This window comes from Vombatus ursinus, unplaced genomic scaffold (assembly GCF_900497805.2).
Source record: "Vombatus ursinus unplaced genomic scaffold, bare-nosed wombat genome assembly UNPS02014786.1, whole genome shotgun sequence".
Classification (NCBI taxonomy): Eukaryota; Metazoa; Chordata; class Mammalia; order Diprotodontia; family Vombatidae; genus Vombatus; species Vombatus ursinus.
In genome coordinates, this window is record NW_020954564.1 from 52,642,634 (window position 1) to 52,655,442 (window position 12,809).

Below are 12,809 nucleotides of genomic sequence, written 5' to 3' on the forward strand. Positions count from 1 at the left end.
TTGGATGTAAGTAACTCAAAGACTTCCTGCATAATGTAAACATCTTTAAATCTTGAATGTATACCTTTCTGGGGAAGGGACTGTAGGATATGCTATCCTGATCATTTTCCTTTATTGGATTCATTTAAGTCTTGGTTGGTTTAGCTCTGATACTTATGTCATCATACATAATTTTAAATTCATACTTCTGTTGTTCTAAGTATTTGGTTATAGTCAATCTGAAAAGCTTATATTATTACTTTTAAAAAATATTTTATTTTTCCCAATAATGTGTAAAAACAATTTTTAATATTCATTTTTAAAATGTTGAGTTCCAAATTCTTTCCCTGTCTCCTGTTCCCTGTCGTTGAGAAGGCAAGCAATTTGATATAGGTTATACATGTGCAGTCATATAAAACATTTCCATATTAGTCGTATTATAAAAGAAAACACAGCCCCCCCAAAAAACCCTCTAAAAATTGAGAAAGTAAAAAAAAATGCTTTGATCTGCATTCAGACTCCATCAGTTCTTTCTCTCAACATGGATAGTATTGAAAAGTGTATCTTGTAGGTAAAATTTAATTTGAGGATAAGAATTATTAAATGGTTTGAATGTTCTTATTGGCAAGAAAAGATCTTAATTACTAGACTAGGTGCTACAAGAAGTGTTCAGCATTCATTACAAATACATTCATAGAATCCCTTTTTTGCATTATAACTTTTTTTGGTAATTTTTTTTCTTTAAACATTTCTAATTGTACATTTAAATTTTTAATTGTATCACATTTTCTTTTTAATTTTATTTTTCCCTTTGTAACACTTAAAAATTTTTTCTTTTTAAAATTTTAAACTTTTTTCCTTTTTTAACTATACTTTTTTATTCTGAATTTAACAATCACCAAAAAAAGAAAATAGGAAAACATTTCCATAGACAAAATAGAATGGGAAAAGAGGATTATAGGTAATATCACTAATCTTTATTACGTACAACTGAGATTTAGAAGGGACCTCCTGTTAGACTGTAAGCTCCTTGAGGTCAAGACTAGCTTCTTTTTCAATTTTAATATCTCTAATATGTAGTATAGTACTTTGCGCATAGTATTTAAGAAATGTTTGTTGATTTGAATTGAATTGTTTACCCATACAATGTAGTAGAGGCAGCATGGCGTAATGGAAAGAACTCTTTGAAGCTCTTTGGATTAAGAATCAAAATATTTGTGTTTGAATACTGGCTCTTATATGTCATAGATATGTGACCCTGGGCAAATCTCCATCTCTCAATCTATTTTCTTCTCTGTAAAATGGGGATACTAATAGAATCATAGATTTTGAGAGAGAAGTGCCAAAATAAGAACAACATCACTGATGAGTTGTCATGGAACCTTCACTTAAAGCCCTTAGAACAGGAGGAGCCATCTCCCAAAACAACCACTTCCACATTGGAGTTGCCCTAATTGAGAGGCAGCTAGGTAAACCGGTGCATAGAGTGTGGGGCCTGAAGTCAGGAAGACTCATTTTCCTGAGTTTAAGTCTGGCCTCAGACACTTACTAGCTGTGTGACCCTGGGCAAGTCCCTTGACCCTACTTGCCTCAGTTCCTCATCTATAAAATGAGCTGGAGAAGGAAATGGCAAACTATTTTAGTATCTTTGCCAAGGAAACCCCAAATAGGGTCACAAAGAACAGGATGGGATTGAACAGCAACAAAAAAATTGTGAGGAAGTTTTTTTTACATCAAGCCAAATTGTTCCTGTCTGCAATTCCACTCATATTCTTAAGTGTAAAGTAAAAAGTAAGTCTAATGGAGCTTCCTTAAGGGCAGAGACTGTCTCTGTCTCCCCAGAGCTTACCACAGGGCACATAGTAAGTGTTTAATGGGTGCTCATTCATTCATTTGTTCAACACAAAGAGCTTTTCCAGTATTTCCGGAGAACAGTTTTATTTATCCAAGTATTTACAGGCTAATCCCACTATTGCTTGTTGCTGGGGTCCTTCACCATCCTGGTCACTTTCCTTTATACCCTCTAGTTTGTCAGTGTCTTTCCTACTTGCACTGCTTTTCTTACAGGGTTGTTGTGAGGAATTTACTTCATAAATTTAATAGTGCTATTAACATGTGAGCTGCTATATTATACCTTAAATTGGTGGTTTTAATACTTTAGAACTGGCTTTTAAGAAACAATATGTTTATGTAATATAAACATATGTATCATATGTGACAACAGAGAGGCAACCTTGAAGCTAGTATGACCTGGGTTGTTTAAGTCTTTCCTCTAGTAAGGAATGGCAGAGTGACCCTGGCCAAATTACTTTATCTCTCAGTGCTCTAGTTTTCCTCTCTTAGAGGAGAAGTTTCAGAGAAAGTGCTGATAAGAGAAAGTTTCCTCTTCAGGGAAGTTTTTCTTTACTAGCAAAATCATAGGTCCATTCCCTATTCATAGTCCACATATGGGAAGTAACTGTTTTTGTAAATGTCATATTACATTCCTAATTTGTTTTCACCCCTCATATGACATAGTGTCCCACAACACATTTGTTGACATTTATGGCAACTTTAACCATCCAGAATCTCTTGAAGAAAGGGAAAATTTTTTGAGCACAAAGCCTGTGAATTTTAATCTCTCTTCCATATGACAGTTTTCCAAATACTTTAAACAACTATTATTTAATCTATAAAGGGTAGAAACTTATTGATTTCATGTTCACTATTGCATTAATGGAACTACTTTAGCAAGCTTGATTATTTGACTTCCTTTGGCAAGTTTCAGCTCTCTCCTGCTTTATGGGGGACAAGAGATTCTGAAGCAGTTGGTGGGGACTCCTTAAAGTAGTCTCTGTGATAGCAATTAGAAGTGATATTATTCAGTGAGGGAGGAAAAGAAAGAAACATGAGAAAAATCACAGCTACATGGGACCTTTTGGTGTGGGTGCATATAGTTTTATAGAGCTTGGAAGGGATTAACAATCAGTCAATCAGATATTTATTTCAGGCTAGATTGCATCCAGAACTACAAATTCATAATATAAAACTTACCTGGGCTCTTGCTGCTGCTGGATAATTCCAGTTTCATCCTTATCGAGTAATTTTCCATCTCATTTTCAATAGCTATTATTCTAAATTTTTTTTTCTTTCCTCTTCGTACCACATACCATCTCTGACACTGAGAGTAAATTACTTTAGTCTTTTATTAAATAAGAGAAAACTGATGCCGTCTAGTATGAACCCCCTTTGTTTCCTTACTCTTTTCCCTGAAACTTCCCAGTCTCACCATTATTTCTCTTCCTTCTCTTTGGTTACAAAAGGAGAGAGATCCTGGCTGTCCGCTGAGGATAGAGCAGTGAGAGCTGGGTGTGGAGTAAGGAAGACCTGAGTTCAAATTTGGCCTCAGACATTTACTAGCTGTGTGACCCTGGGCAAATCACCTAACTCTTTTTGCCTCAGTTTCCTCACCTATAAAATGAAGAAAATAAAAGTACTTCCTTCCCAGGGTTGTTGTGAAGATCAAATGAGATAATATTTTCACAATACTTGGCATGTAGTAGGTGCCATATAAATGCTTATTCCCTTCCCCCCTTTATTTGTTCTAGTTATTTCAACTACCACTTCTGTGTCCAAAATCTACATTTCCAGGATTGTCATCTCATATAAACCCCAGACTTGCATATCTAATTGCTCATGAGAAATCTCCACTTGAATGTCTTACTACTGATCTTTCAAACATATCATGTCCAAAACCAAGCTTATCACGTTTGCTTTAAAACTACTCTTCTTCCTATTTTTATATTCTGTTTCTTTCGGTGGCTCTATTTACTTGGACTTCTCTGCTCATAAACTAGAGATTATCTCTGACTCTTCAATCTGTCTCACCTTTTACATGCATTCACTTACCAGGTCCAATTTATTATACTTCTGTGACTTCTCTTGAAACTATTCCTCATTCTTCTTCTGCTACTTGTTCAGATCATCATTACCATATGACTGGACTATACCAACAGCCTCCTAAACACTTTCCTTTCTCCATTCTTTGCCTTTTCCCCCTTCCAATCCTCCCATTATACTACTGCCAGGATAACTTTTATTATACATACTTCGAGTCATATCACTTGTGACCATGTTGCTTAGGAATTTTTAGGGACTTCCTATAGGCAGCGTGATAGAGTAGACAAAGCCCTGAACTTGGAATCAGAAATAGCAACAACAACGGCAATAACCTGGGTTTGAATCCTACATGGGTAAGTCACTTAGTATCTCAACCTCATTCTCTTCATCTGCAAAATGGGGACAATTCACACCTGTAGTGCTTACCATATAGGATTGTTACAGGGATCAAATAAAGTAATGTAGGTAAAGCATTCCTCAGATGTTGAATTGATATGTAAACATAAGTCATTATGATGATGAGGATGGGTATATGTAGACTATGTCATGTAATCAGAAATAATTTGCACGCATGGAATAGAGCAAAAGATATCAGAGAAACAATCAGAAAAGCTGTATTGTCTGTGTAGCAAAAGCAAGGAAAAACATATGGCCTAGATGTTTTACTAGTACTCCCATAATGCTAAAAGCACAGTGGAGAGACTCTTCCACCCACTAACAGAGATGATTTTTGGGAGGACACACTTAAGAATCACATAGGATAAGAACAGTTGGATGGGCTATGATGTGTATTGTTGGAGAGGAGTATCCTCCATATCAATGAGATCCTGCATCCACCTACCTCAGGGGTGGGGGACCTGCCACCTTGAGGCCGTGTGTGGCCCTCTAGGTCCTCAAGTACCACCCTTTGGCCAAATCTGAAGGTGGGGAACCTGCAGCCTTGAGGCCATATATGGATTTCTAGGTCTTTGGTGCAGCCTTTTGTCTAAATCCAGGTTTTAAAGAACAAATTCTTTTATTAAGGGGATTTGTTATGTGAAGTTTGGATTTAGTCAAAGGGCTGCACTTGAGGACCTAGAGGGCCACATGTGGCCTTGAGGCTATAGGTTTCTCACCCCTGGTCTAGAGTACTGAAATTTTGTTATTGCCTCCTGTTATTGCCTTTAGACTCCTTTGACTAGTACTGCATAATGTGGTCTTTTTTTTTTTTATATAGTCTTATTGTTATGTTACTCTTTTTTATATGCTTTATGCTCTAGCCAAATTAGACAAATTTGTTCCACGAATGTTCCTTGTGCTCTTGTTATGCATTTGGTCAAGTTGTACCTTATTCCTGAAATGCGCTCTCTCTCTCTCTCTCTCTCTCTCTCTCTCTCTCTCTCTCTCTCTCGCAACTGGGTTGGGTTTTAGTGACTTACCCAGGGTCACGCAGATAGTAAGTGTCTGAGGCTGGCTATGAACTCAGGTCCTCCTGACCCCAGGGCTGGTGCTGTGCCTCCTAGTTGCCCCCAAGAAATGGTCTCTGCCAGTTGAATTTCGCTACCTTTTATAGCTCAACTCTAATGCCATCTCCTCCAGGAAGCCTTCCGAATTTTCTCAGTTGGTGGAACCTACCCTTTCAGATTTAACATAACACTCTGGTTTTGTAACTCTTTGATACACTTATGTAATATTATAACTATCTAAACTGGTGTATCATATCCTTAATATACAGTAAGTTCTTATTTTTGCTATTAATAATGTCATCTTGATTTTGTATGGCACTTTATTTTTGAGACACTCACATTTAAATAAAGATTGGTCATTTTAATGCCTTACAAAATCTCATGAACTAGAGAGGAACTATGGATTACTAGGATAAGTGGTAGTATGCTAATGAACCTAAAATAATCAGAAGAAATAATGAAGGCCAGGATGTGTGAAAGTTTTTATTTCTCTCAGAATTTAGTATAGCACTTGGTACATAATAGATGCTTAAGAAATTTAGAATTTGTTGAATTATTAGCACTTTTTATGATTCTGCAAATATGAGTCTTTAAATACAGAAAATTTATTTGAGGATGAAGATGATTACAATTCTTAAGAAAGCTAATGTGGCTTAAAAGAAAATTTTTTTTTTCATATTTTAGTTTTGAGGGTAATGCTGATGTCTCAGTAGCTTAATGTGACATATTCTGTGGCTGTGAACCAGTATTCACTGATTTCCATTTTGCCTTGAAGACTTCTTGCTGCTTTAAAAATAGCCTAGATAATGGACTTAAATAAATTTGTAAGACTTCAAACTTCTCCTAGACGAACTCTTAAAATTGAATGGTTGTTCTTTCAGTGTCATTTAGTACCAAAACTAAGTGAAGATATGAGCCATGATTGGAAAAAAAGAGATTAAGCTGAGAAATGTTCAGATACAGAAAAACAGAACTCTTTCACTGAACTGATTAAAAGTCTGAAGTAGATTATTGACTAAATCCTAACTGAGATTTGTATTTGACTTATAATGACAGTCTGGCGTCTGTTTTGTAATGATGAGGTTGCTATGTTGTCTTGATCCTACTTAATTACATAACTGGGGATTTTTGTCTCCACAGTTCTGCTTTATCTTGTTATCTAATGTCTCTGGATGGTAACTTTATTATTGCTAATGTTCAAGTACATGAGCAAAGTATATCTCTTACAGTAGCAGGGGTTAGATCAGAGCACAAAATGGGGACCTAAGAGTTTCCCTGACTCTTCCTTCTTTCTTACCTGCAGGCAACAGTGACCTTCATAAAAGAAGAAGTACATTCAGTAATCTATCAGATACCAATCACAATAGTTCATAAGATTTACCACATGCTGATGATTTTTTTTTGGTCTGTCTCTTTCATTAAAGTTGCTCTGGGTAGCATGTGATGTGTTGATTTTGTCCTAGGAATCCATAGTGATGGTTGTATTTCAGATAATAATGGCAATGATCTGTTGTGATGAAGGAAAATATTTAAGAAAATGCATTCACTTTAATTTCCTGTGTTTGATTTTGACCATTTGCTTTAGGTATGATCTTGGTTCAAACAAGAAACTAGACAGCTTGTAATGGTACCTCAGCAGGCTTCAGCTCACACTCAAGTTCAAGCACAGAGTTAGAGGACTTCTAATATCTCTTCAAGGCTTTCCATGCCTATAAATAGCCCAGTATTTCATTTATTCACAACTAAGGTACATTTTCCTGCTCTGAAATTGCCCCATTATGCAGCCTGGTTGGCCCAGTACAGTGTCACAGTTATTTGACAGTAATGATGATGATTTTATCCCCCTTACTTCTGTCTCTGATCCGTCATATATACATGAGTAATTTAGAGCATTACTTAGAACACTGTTTTGTTTAAACTTGTTTTCCACAAAGGTCACAGTAAAATGCAAGGGGATGACAGATCTTAAATAAATCGATGTAGTGAAGCCACACCAAATTTACATGGACTTTGAGAAGCTGGTGGTTAATGACTTCAGAGTAGATAGTGCCTTGTTGCATGCATTCCGTATTACCAATAGAAGAAAGTAGAACTGTATCATTTAACATTTTCTATGTAGCCAGGTTTGATTCTGTAATAAGAAATGAGTAGCTAGTATCAGTATGTGATTTTGTACATCTGTGAATTCTTCTAACTTAGAGTTTGAATACCATCCAGAGTCGTGAAGACAAGTCATCCAGAAATTGCTTTAATGTGGGTGACTTCTATTGAAGCACACAGCATGTAAGGCAGCACTGTAGACTGGAATATCTTCTTAAACTGTCCTCCCTATGCCCATTGCCTTCCCCTCTGATCTAACATGTATACCACTATCAGATTAATTTTCTTAAATAAAATGCTACTTCAGTACTCCCTTGCTCAAAAACTTTCATTGGCTCCCAACTGTATGCAAGATGAAGACCAAAATTCCCAGTCTGGTGTTTATAGTCATCCATAGCATGGCATCTTTCTAGTCATTTAGTTGTGTATATTTTTCCAATAATGTGACCATCATTCCAACCAGACAAATATAGTCTCTGTACCCTGAACACAGTTTTCAGTCTCCCATCTCATTGCTTTTTTTCATTCTATTTCACATGCCTTGAGTGCTGCATTTCTTTCCCTTTTTTCTCCATGTGTCTATAGTCTTTGTATTTCTCAAGGCCCATCTCAAATCCCAACTCGTCTGGAAAACCTTTTCTGATCTTTTCAACTAGAAATGATCCCTCATCCCCTGAACTCCTAGGCAATTATTGTCTGTAGAATTCATTTACTAATTATGTGTGGCCTCGTGATAGCTTCTTTTACTGTCTTTATCTGCAGTATGCTGCCTTAGCACAGATTCAGCCCAATATCCAGTACTATATTTCTATATCTACGTTATATTTATTCTTAGACCCACATTGCAGAGGTGGCAGTTCCATTTGAACATTTAACAGTATTTTGTACTTACTCATCTTTGTACAGGCTGTTTTCTCCCAATAGATTATAATTTATTTGAAGGTAAGGATTGCTTTGTTTTTATCTTTGGTATCCTTCAGGACCTAGAGAGTACCTGTTACATAGAAGGAGCTTAATAAATGTCTGTTGAATTAAATTGAATGGAGTTTTCTTTCTATAGTTGTTTCATCTCATTTACTCACATGATTTCAATTATATTAACAAAGATCTGTGGCCCTTTATCTCCAGCCTTTCCACAGAGCTTTAATAGACTTAACTACCTCCAATTAGATGTCCCACCACTACCTGAAATTTAACATGAGCCAATGTAGTATTGTGGAAATAGTACTGGATTTTTGAGACCTACAACCTAGGTTCAAATTTCAGCTCTCCCACTTTGGGCAAATCATTTAATCTGTCAGTCTCATTTTCCTTACATGTAAAATGAGGTTAGATTTATTTACCTGTAAAATCTCTTCTAACTCTAAATCTGTGATCCTATGAAAATAGATTTTTGGCCTCTTTGATTTGTGAACAAGTGAAAAGCAGGTAGGTGCTGCCATCTAGTTTCTAATCTATAACTATCATCTTCACTGATATTTTAGAGTACTTAAGCAGTCAGTCCTTTAGAATCTTAAGAAAGTTTCTATAATATGCAGTAAAAATTTAGCTATAAACAAAGATAATTTTTCTTTTTCAGCTGACTGAAAAGGATACTCATAATGACTTATCTGATGTAGATAACTCGGGTAGAAAACATTAAAAAAAACCCCAAAACCAACCCATTCATTTTAATACAAAATGCTTTTCAGTTCCCTTATGTAAAAAAATGATGGTGGAAATGATTGGCGGGAAGTGTGTGTTTGTGTGTGTTTGTATGTGTTCGTGTATGTGTGTTTAAGAGACTTGGGGTGAGTGAGGGAAACCATAACTTATCAGGCTATACCCAGGGAGATTGTCTATAGTGTGACCCAATCTTGCAAAAAGGGAGAACCAAGAATAAATACCAGCTTTGAAACCAGTTTGAAGTGGGAATGACTTGCACTGTCTTGTTGCTACATTTAAGAACATAACTGTGTGAACTTTACGTTATTTTGTATGTTTAATTGTGGATAGGAAGTAAAGTGAAAAATTGAGTTGTTGTGGTTTGTTATCACTCTCCTTCTTGCATCCCCTCCCTCAGGGCCCTGGGGTCAGAGTAATTTTGAAAGGAAGAAGAAGTGGCACCTCTCTCAACCCTCCTTGCCTTGCAGCACCAGCTCCTAAAGATAAGTAGACTACTCCATCATTTTGTGCTGCTGCTATGTATTGCCTATCAGCTGCCTGAGCGTAGAAGAATGGAAGACCTTTCCCCTTGAAATCTAAAAAAAAAAAATCTTGAAAACTATCAAAACACAAAAGAAGGGATTTGTTCTTGTGTCAGGGATCTTTTTTCCCCCGTAAGTAAAGAAAATTGATAAACAGTAGAAAATGCTGGTGAAATAATTGCAAACTTGAGGCTTTAGTTGTATGTTTGGGTCTCTGTGCCATTTAGATATCTTATAAGTACACTGAATTTACCTTGTACATAGTAGATGCTTAATAAATATTTGAATCAATGAATGAAGAATGTATTATGTAGAGGATGACTCAGCAGCAGGAACCTGAAAGAAGCTAAATATAATTGTCCGTGTTAAATAAAAATTAAGTACTCACAGTGTGCAAATTACTGTCCTAGGCAATAGGAATATCAAATGCCAACCCCCACCCCCAATCCCTGCCCACGAAGAATTTACATTTTAATGGGTTGGGGGGCAGGGAGATATGACATGGTCACAGATAAGGTTAATGCAAGGTAGAATGTGAAGGGGGCAAGGGCAAGATCCAGATAAAATATTATAAGAAAATTTGAGGGGAAAGAAAATGCTTTCTGTTGAAAAAGGATCAGAAAAGGCTTCACAGAGGAGGTGAAACCTGCATTGAGCCTGAAGGATGGGAACTCTTCTTACAAAGGGAGTAGTACATTTCAAGCATAAAAAGATGGCCTACCTGGCGAGTTACTTTTGAGGAACTGTTAGTAGTCTAGCCTGGCTTTAATGTAGGGTTTTTGAATATGAGTAAGGAGAAGTAAAATTATAAAAGTAAGTTAGAACAAGATTGTGATGGTTTTAAATACTAGAGAGTTTGTATTCTATATTATTAGCAAAAAGGAACCACTTAAAATTTTTGAGCAATGATAGTGTCATGGTCAAACTTACTTAATAGGAAAATATTATTTTAGCAGCTCTGTGGAGGATGGAAGGCAGAATGACCATTGCTTTAATATAAATAAATATGAGAAAATTTTCTTATTGATGGATTCCTTGGGGTATAACTATTAAAATAATCTGAGAGAGAAGTAATGATCTAAGGTGGTGGCAATATAAATGGAGGGGAAGATGTGATTGATAGATATTATAGAGCAGAATTCATAGACACTGGTAACTTCATAATTTTTTTTCTATATTTTAAACATTTTTATAAGTTTTATTGATATTTTCTATTTCTTACATCACCACAATATCACATGTATTGCTCTTTCCCTTCCTCCTCAAGAGCCATCCCATTGTTGAATAGTATTTTTTTAAAGAGGAAAAAAATATAGCACAACTGATTGATACATTGAAAAAATCTGAAAACTTGTACAATGTGCAATACCTGTGAAACTCTCACATCCAGTAAGGGGTAGATAAAGGGTGTCATCTCATGTAACTTTAGTTGAATCCTACTTGATCTTTATAATTTTGTTCCATTTATTTTTGATTTTTTGGTGTGTTTTTTCCATTTATGTTGTTTACTGTGCGTATTGCTTTCTTGGCTCTGCTTACTTCACTCTGCATCAGTTCATATAGATCTTTTCATGCTTCTCTATATTCATCACACACTTCATTTCTTACAGCATAGTAGTATTCTATTCTCTTCATGTACCAAAATTTGTTTGGCCATTCCCCCATTGATGGGCATCTACTTTGTTTCCAATTCTTAGCTATCTCAAAAATGATGCTATAAATATTTTGGATGCTATAATTATAAATAAATATGAGAACATTTTCTTATTGATGGGTTCCTTAGAGTATAAGCTCAGTAATAGAGTCTCTGGTTCAGAGGGTATGGAGGTTTTAATCACTTATTTGCATAATTCTGAATTGCTTTCCTAAATGGTTGTACCACTTCACAGCTTCACCAACAAAGTATTAGTGTTCCTATCCTTCCACGACCCCTCCAACATTAACTATTGCCATTTTTTATCATTTTTGCAAATTTTCAGGATGTGAGGTAAAACCTCGGGGTTGTTTTGATTTGCGTTTCTCTTATTATTAGTGATTTGGAGCATTTTTTCATGTGGTTGTGGAAACTTTACAATTCTTCTTTGAGAACTGTTTGTTCATATCCTTTGACCAGTAATCTATTGTAGAATGGCTATTGGTTGTATATATATATATATATATGCATATATATACATAAGTATGTATATATATATGTATGTATATATATACACACACATATATGGAAAATATATACATATATACATACATAATTTATATGTCTTAGATAATAAACCCTTATTAGAGAAATTTGATACAAAGATTTTTTTCCTCATTCAACCACTTCCCTTCTTATCCTAGATGCATCAATGTTGTTTATGCAAAAGCTTTTCAGTTTTAAGTTCTCAAGTTATCTTTTTTATCTTTTGTACTTGCTTCTATCTCTTGTTGGTTAAGAACACATCTTTTACCTATAGCTGTAAGAATTATGGCTTATATGATCTATTTTATTTCTAATTTTTTATAATATGTTCTTTAATATTAGGTCATGTATGTATTTAGAATATATTGTGGCATATGGTGTAAGATGTTGGTCTAAGCCTAATTTGAAATTTTAAAAAGGTTTAGTATATCTCCATTACATATGATGCTTGCTTTTCATTTTAGATAGATGCTTTTTATAATACTTAAAAAAAGTTCTTCTATGTCCATACTTTGTAGGGATTTTTAGCATAAAAATTTTACTTTGTCAGAGGCTTTTTTTTCGCATTTATCATGTGATTTGGGGTGTTTTGACTTTTAATATGATTAATTATGCTGATTGGTTTCCTAATGCATCCTTGTATCTTTGGTATAAACCCCACTTGATAATAATGACTTTTTGGATAAATTGTTGTAGTCTGATAGAATTTTGTTAAAAATTTTTGAGTCAATGTTCATTAATGATATTGGTGTATAGTTTTCTTTTCATGTTTTATCTTTCTCTGGTTTAAGTATTAGGACTATATTTGTCTCATAAAAGGGTTCTGGTAGGGTTCTTTCTCAGTTTTTGAGAACAATTTATGAAGTATAGATACCAACTTTTCTTTGAAAGTTTGATAGTTTTAAAATATTCTCTATTTCTTCTGTTTTTGCTGTGATTTTACCTTGCTCATTGGCTATTTTATTGATTTTATTTTCTGCTCTCTTCTTTTTAATTAGATTAGCTAAGGGTTTATCAATTTTTTAGTCTTTTCAAAGAACC